The sequence below is a fragment of the Panicum virgatum genome, chromosome 4K (genome assembly GCF_016808335.1).
Source record: "Panicum virgatum strain AP13 chromosome 4K, P.virgatum_v5, whole genome shotgun sequence".
Classification (NCBI taxonomy): Eukaryota; Viridiplantae; Streptophyta; class Magnoliopsida; order Poales; family Poaceae; genus Panicum; species Panicum virgatum.
Genome location: NC_053139.1, coordinates 22,349,581 through 22,357,555, shown reverse-complemented (window position 1 = coordinate 22,357,555; position 7,975 = coordinate 22,349,581). Strand labels below are relative to the sequence as shown.

At 47.0% G+C, this 7,975-nt stretch overlaps 1 non-coding gene across 1 annotated transcript; it reads right to left on the bottom strand.

The window, feature by feature from the left end:
* Window positions 1-7,486: 7,486 nt before the first annotated feature.
* LOC120705397 lies at window positions 7,487-7,593 on the bottom strand. Its single transcript, XR_005687975.1, has one exon. It is a non-coding gene; the product is annotated as a small nucleolar RNA R71 (small nucleolar RNA).
* Between the last annotated feature and the right edge of the window lie 382 nt (window positions 7,594-7,975).

Here is a 7,975-nt window from a genome sequence, read left to right as displayed (position 1 = left end):
AAGGCAGAGGCTACTGAGTTTATATCCTAAGGGACATCCTAGGGTTGCTGGTGGAGGCCAAGGGGGCGTCCACCACTTGGGCCAACACGGTACACGGGCCAACAGCCCAAAAGACGGTGTTGCAACAACTTGACAGATTTTGGATGTTCACTTGTTTTGATGATTCCCGTCAACTCCGAAAGAATTTGGGCCTCAAACCAGTTACATTAGAAGCTTCTTGAAATTATCTTTCCATCCATATAAAGAGCATCCCAAACGGACTCCGTATGCAGCCTGGGCGTTGATTTTGGTGCGGGCTGTCCTGGACTCCGAAGCAGACTCGAACTCGAGTTGGATTGGGCCTCCAACTCGGATTGGCTGCCCTTGTTGGTCCACCACGCCTCCAAACTCCTCCCCAACGTCCTCATCATCATATCCATGGTTTCTAATAATAATTAAATCATTAGGTAGTAATTTATTCTTAAATCCAGATGACAAATTTATTTGAAACGAACTCACCTTATAATCAATGGTCGTATCCGAAGGTGTCGTGCCCTCATCAGCAGGTGTGCGGAAGCCAACCAAAATTACCTTGCTTGCTTCTTCTCTCTTTGTTGTGCGTGTTCACCAGAGCGTGAAAGAGAGAGTGTGTGTGGTGTTTGTGATAAACACCGCATAGAGTCAGGGAGTGATTCCAACAATCACCGGCGGTGGAGCCTTGCCGGCCAGATGGTCTTCGGCGCCGACGCCTCACGTTGGCTCCCATGCACACCGAGATGCTATCCTCTCCTTCACCTGCTAGCGTCAGAGCTAAGGATTCTGATGTTCTTTTGAAGAATCAATGCTTGCAAACAATTTCAGCAGAGCTCCTTTCTTGCTATTCTGAGGATGATGCCTACCATGATTGTCGCTTGGCTGGTTACACCTCAGATGAAGCACGGAATATCATTTACAATTTAGAACAACTCACTGAGGATTCTAGCGACCGATCAAATTTGGTCGAGAATTTCTGGAATGAGGTTGGTTTTCCAAAGGGTTCGAGATGGTGGGAATCTGATAAAGTGTTAGAAGGGAGCATGTCGAATCACGATAAGTCTTTTCTCAAGACATCCTCCAATTCTGATACTTCGCAAAATCATACGAAGGAGGACGAACAGGATCGTTCAAAGATGAAACAATCTTGGAAAAAAGGATTTTATGTTCGCCCGTGGAAAGGACCATTACCAAAACGTCGTTCTCCGGACATCACCTTGGCGGCTTACTTTTCAAAGGAAAGCGAGAGTTCCCCGGTGCAGTGTACAAACCTGAGTCGACCAAGTCAAAAAACCCTTTTTGATAGAGCCAAGAATTTTGGTCGGTCTTGGTGGGACTTGTTTCCTACTGAATGCAGGGCCAGGTCTCTTGGGGGTGCGATCAAAACAAAGGAGATTACGGACTCCTTCCAGAAACCAAACCCTACGTCTCACTTCCAGAAACCAACACCGCCGCCTACGACTTCGCGGAAGTCCTAGTTTCCGGGGCACCAATCTGCTACACATATGCCGCCCTACCCTGGAGTGGTAGAAAGAGGCCGGCGGCAGCAGTTTCTGGGGCCGGGCCGTGGTGCCGATCACGGCGCGCCGGCTGGCAATGCTGGTCCCGGTCGCGGCCCTAGCGGAGTCGGGCCTGGCCCTCCTGGCGGCGGCGCCGGCTCTAATCGCGGTGGCCGTGATGCCCCCCCTGGCGGAGTTGCTGGGGCTGGTCGTTGCGCCGGTGCTGGTCGCCACGGCCCTAGGCGCGGTGATGCCTCTGGTTGCGGTAGCGGGCACAGCGACGTTCATGGCCGTGGACATGATGATGCGCTTGCTCAGGGCCATGGTACTGGTATTCATGCTGATGGGAATTTCAGAGGAAGAAGCGACCAACAGTGGCACAATAGGGGCGCAGGTTGAAACTGGCAACCACAATGCAAGTTCGCACCTGTGCCTGCTGGCCAAGAGCCCGCTGAATCCAGCCAGCAAGGGGCTGACCGAAACACACAACTGCAGCAGACGTCCCAGCAACAAACTGATCAAGGTACTCTAAAGAAAAAAAGGACTTTTTGTTTCAGATGCAAATGCAGTGGACATGTCAATGAAACTTGCAAAGCCAACCTTGACTGTATCGTGTGCAACAAGAAGAATTCGCATTTATCCTCCAAGTGTCCGATTCTAAAAATACCAAAACCCAGTGCATCTTTTTTTGGGTCTGGGAAAAAGGAATTGGCCTTTGTGCAAATTGCTAAGGAGGATTACAAATTAGAGGCACCTGATACTATGCCCACGGGTTTGATTACAGTCACTGGTGCACAGATCACTGCTGATGACGTTCAGAGTGAGCTTGCCAGGATTACAAGAACTTATTGGCAGTGGGAAGCTCTACCACAAGGGGCGGATTCTTTCCTAGTCGCGTTCCCGAGTGAGGAAGCGTTGCAGAATATGGTTGATATCGGTTATCATTTGAAGAATCATGGTGTCACCCTTACTGTTTCAGTATGGCACCACAATCTGGATATCTCTCCGACTTATGAATTGGAGGAAGCCTGGTTACACATTACCAGGGTGCCACATGCTTATAGGAACTATCTTGTTTTCTGGGCTCTTGATACAGTAATTGGAAATACGCGCGCGGAAAGTGGATATGAACACCAACAGGAAGATGGGAATAATTAGGGTCAAAGTGGGGTTACTAGACAAATCTCAATTACCACTCACTACAAACTTGGTTTTTGGTACGGAAGAGTACCTTATCACTTATACTTTGGAGGATGAGCTGTTCATATCAGCTGAGGCTCCAGCAAAGGATGTTGACGCCATGGATCAAGATGATTTTGGGGCTGGGAATGGTGGCACTGAGTATCCAGAAAGCGACATGGCAGCAAAGAAACTTAAAAGTGATAGCAAGATGGATTCCTCAGCACCACGGTCAGGGAGTGCCGGCCCTACTCCAATGCAACATCTAATTGTTGTGACACCTTTGGGAAATCGACATCCATGCTCTCCGCCGAAGCCGTTAGTCTTTTTGAAAAAGGATGATAAGTTGCCTCCGATCGCGGTGACTGTACCCAAAATGGGTTTTAGACCGGATTCTGGACGCATTGCTAGTAAGTATCATCCTTTGTTGTTTCCATAATTCAGTGAATTAAATATGTGTTCGCAGCCTCATGCATCCTGTTCTATTGTAGATTCTATGCCGTCTGAAAAGGAGGCTGTAAGGACAGTGAAGCCTGTCCACTAGCCAGTGCAAGTGGCGGACAACATGGCCATACAGAGTTGCTGCGAGGAGGTGGTGTTTCAGCCCAGGTGTTACACACATCATGGACAGTCTGCTACCTCTCCTATCACCGAAAGTGAGCTTCATCCTTTAGCACAAACGACAAATATTTGTTTTGATGTTATAAACATGACATCACTTGAAATATTTGTAGCAGCCTCGCAGGGGCAGACAGGGAGAGAGACAAATATTCCTATTATATAGGAAGATACCTCATCTTCACCTTCGCAAAAGGAGTCTGGACAGTTGGCATCGACTTTGTTTTATGACACCCATTAAAAGTTTCGATGGTATTACTTCCAATTCTTTTACCCAAGAGTGGTCAGTTTTGGTAGATGGCATACGTCGAAGCGCTCGTTCTAATTACTCGTATACTGCAGACGGGACACCTGCAGCTGACGAGCATGTATTGGAAAGGGCCAAGCGACACACTACAAGGTGGAACCTGGACAGCCCGACTGGGACGTCCTCACCAGGTAACATCTCTTCTACTCTAAAGTTACCTGTGGACAATAGTGTTGCAAACTTAAAGTTCCAAAGAGATTAATATTTCTTCTAATGCACTAAAATGAATCAAAGTAGACAAAGTTAAGGTTCAGCCAAAAAATAAAAGAGCAGATACCGTATTAAATCCTTTTGATTTAAGTGATGAGGAGGATCCTGAAAATGAAAATAGGCTCCTTTGCCACTTAATCAAGGACATAACTGATGTGGATTTGGATGACCCGGACCTAGGCATCTGAATTTGTGACCTTAAGGTGACTGGGCGTAAGTCGAAATCAACAGCTAAAAAAGCCAACGCGCGGAAAAAGACCCAAAAACTAAACAAAAGTGTTTCCCCATGAAAGTATTCTACTCGAATAGCAGAGGTCTTTCAGACTTGGCTAAATATAGATACATCTCAGATGCAATTAGAGATCACAAACTTGACTTTGTTGCCATCATGGAGACCGGGAAACAGGACATGTCTAGATCAAATCTTAACCGTCTTTCTGGCGATGCGGATTTTATCTGGCATTGCCTCCCAACCAGGGGACGGTCGGGCGATATTCTACTGGGAATTAACTCTCCTTGATCTGTCCATTATTGTGGAAGGGGAATTTTTTGTTAAGTTCCATCTCCGAAATAGAAACGATGACTTCTAATAGATTTTGATGGCAGTATATGGTCCGACACAGAATGAATTCAAATCAGCTTTTATGTCGGAACTCGTCCGTACGTGTCAACAGAATCCGTTGCCCACCTTAATCGGGGGAGATTTTAACATCATGAGGCATAGTAAGGAAAAGAATAAAGATAACTTTAACTCTCACTGGCCGTTCCTGTTCAACGCCGTCATTGATAGCTTTGATCTCCGGGAGATAGATTTGACAGGGAGACAGTACACCTTTGCAAACTCTCTACCGGGTCCGACCTATGAGAAGCTCGATATAGTTCTAATGACAACTGAATGGGAGTTCAAATACCCGATGGTAACTGTGCATGCGTTGGACAGAGGCGTCTCAGATCATACTCCGTTACTTTTGGAAATGGGCAACCCACCCTTTACAGGACATGCAAAGCAGTTCAAAATGGAACTCAGTTGGCTATCCCATGAGGATTTTAAAGAGCGGGTCACATAAATTTGGAATAAACCGGTTAGCGGACAAAATTCAGTGCAACGCTGGAATAGAAAATTGGGGGCACTCCTAAAGCACTTGCAGGGGTGGGCTCGCCACCACCATGGGTTGTATAAAGCACAAAAGGAAAACCTCCAATCGGTAGTAACGATCCTAGACACCCAAGCTGAAATTAGAACACTCACGGACGAGGAGAGGAATCAACTAGAATCCGCCCGGTATGACTTGATAAAACTCCTGCGAGAGGAGGAACTCAAGTATTATCAATGGGCCAAGGTGACTAACATTCTTTTGGGGGATAATAACACTTGATACTTTCAGATGGTTGCAAATGGCAAACATCATAAGAAACGTATCTTCTCCCTAGAACACGAGGGTGGAAAAATTGAGGGTCAGCATAACCTAAAAGGTTATTGTTGACGGTCATTAAGTGCGAAATATGACCGTCAACTATACTCGTAAAAAAAAAACTATACCTCTTACTCACATATTTATATCACTAACCTAGCTCCACAGTTATTTTTGAAGATTTATGATTTTAGGAGCACAAGTTCGGAATAAGAAGAAAACACAACGAATACGCAGAAGAAGTCGCAAACGATCGCGTCTGGTGTGACACATACAAAAGAGGGCCCACAAACCAGACCAAACCGACCAACCAAGCCCCGGCACTGACCATTTGACATCAGGTCCCACCAGGCAGTGTACCAGAGAAGGTCGGTGGTCAGAGGCGGCAGGGAGGGTTCGGCCGACCCCACCTGTAAGCCAAACAGGCTGAGTTTTGGCGGGATGCTTGATCTTATCCTCCTGAAGGCGGTTGATGATGTTTCCATATTTATCTTGGCGGGAACCGACCTCAAGGAACTATATAAGGGGCCTCACACCACACACACCACTTGAAGGCCTCTCTCTCTACACTCTCTTGTGACTTGTACTCCTTAGGGTAGTGGAGCTAGGCTAGTACTTCATCTCTTTAGCAAATCCAGTCGTCCTCGGAGTTGGTGAGCAATCCTCGGCCTCTGGTATGGCTTTGTATTATGACTTTCTTTATGCTATTCATATATAGTTCGTTCTTGGTTACCTTGCTATGTTCTTAGCTTGCTTCGCCTTGATCAGTGATTTGTCAAGTTATTCTATTTACTTGCTTAGACCAGATGATCTGGGTAAGGATATCGGTTCGTTGTGCTTTCTGGCTTGCCTTATTAGCATCTTACCTGTCCATCCGAAGGGTGGGGGACCCGGGGGTGCTAGGGTAGTGACTTCATATGCGGGCATGGTGCCCGGGTATGCGGGATCCTTCGGATATGACGGTGCTCCACGGTGTGACTGGGGTAGACCGCAGGTGGTGACAGTCCTGTTGGTCCGCCAGGAAGCTGCTTCTCGGTTAGCGTACTCCCCGACGTTCGGGTACTGTGTAGGAGTTGATGCAAAGATGAAACGGGACTGGATGTTCTCCAGTGCGGGTCAGTCTCCCCAATATCCCTAATTTCCTGGCACCTACAGCTCTAGGCATGTGGCTAACGTAACTTATCTGCTAACATGAATAGTATACTAAGAATCTTTGCCTATGCTCCCACTAACCTTAGGATTGCTTGTTTATTCTTTATTCATGAGAGTTGGTTGTTCTGTGTGTGTCACATCACCCCTGATTATCATTGATTTATCACTTACCCCTGTATAGTCAGTGGTCTTCATCTTACTTCATACGTGTCATGGTTATGGAACTTGTAAATACACTTTACACAACCTAGCCATCCCTTGGGAAAATATAAATAACAATACCCTGAATACTTCCGGGTGAAATGCTACAACGGTATATCCGTGCGCTTGCGGATCCTTCTGTAAATGTTAAGACATACCACACGGCATTTTCGAGGCGCCGTTGCTAGGAACTAACCACTCCTAGTGATGACGCTAAGAAATGCCAAAAAGAATTTCTAGCGCCGTTGCCGGGGATGGCACTAGGTGTAAAGTATATTTACTAAGTACATAAACATGGCAATATAAGTAAGAGGTAGCTACTGCTTATATAGGCTAATGTGTTTATCTTTTTGTTTTCTCCTGATTGGATGAAAATAGGGTAGTGTATGTCTGGTATCTCCTTGCCGAGAAATTTTGTTGAAAATCCCGAGAAGCTCGTGAGAAGGGTCCGACCTCGTGTCGTCCCTCCTCCGATCTCGCAGTCGACAAGAGAGCCAGCTTCCCAAGCACCATCAACAATCACGGAACCCATGGCTGAGAAGACTCTTCATGATTTTTCTGTCCCCTCAGCTGCCAATGTGGCAACTGGACCCAACGTTGATGTTGGGGACGTGAACTTTAAGCTGAAATCTAGTCTCATAAACATGGTGCAGGCTAGCCCATTCTGTGGCAAGCCGAATGAGGATGCTAACGCCCATCTCCAGAACTTTCTGGAGTTATGCAAAACCGTAACCATTCGGGGCATTACGGCTGACGCCATCAGGCTTTGCCTGTTTCCTTTCTCCCTCCTGGGGAAGGCAAAATAGTGGTTTTATCAGAACAAGGAAGCCGTCAGCACGTGGGACAAGTGTTCCACAGCATTCCTCGCTAAATTCTTCCTGTTGGGCAAAACAAATGCCCTACGTGGGAGAATTTCAAGTTTCCAGCAGACAGGGATGGAATCCATCCCAGAAGCATGGGAGAGACTGCAAGAATACATACTCGCCTGTACACATCATGGGATGGACGAGTGGCTCGTGCTCCAAAGCTTCTACAATGGGCTAACAACATCATCCAGAGCCCATCTCGATGCTGCTGCTGGAGGAGCCTATCTCGACCTTACAATCGCCAAGGCTACGGTCATGATTGAAAAGATGGTCTCCAACCAGGGCTGGAACGAGGAGCGTTCCTAGCCCAGAACCAAGGGTGGAATGCATACCGTCAAGGACACGGACATGCTCACCGCTGTTGGTATTTTGCAGCGTCACGAATAAAATCCGCAAGAGCACGGATATCGCTGTAGCTTTCACCCAAGAGTATTCCAGGGTATCGTATCCACTGAGGAATGTGAGTACGCTATCTACAGGTTCAGGCTCATCCAAGGACACACGCGCCGGTGTGGAGAA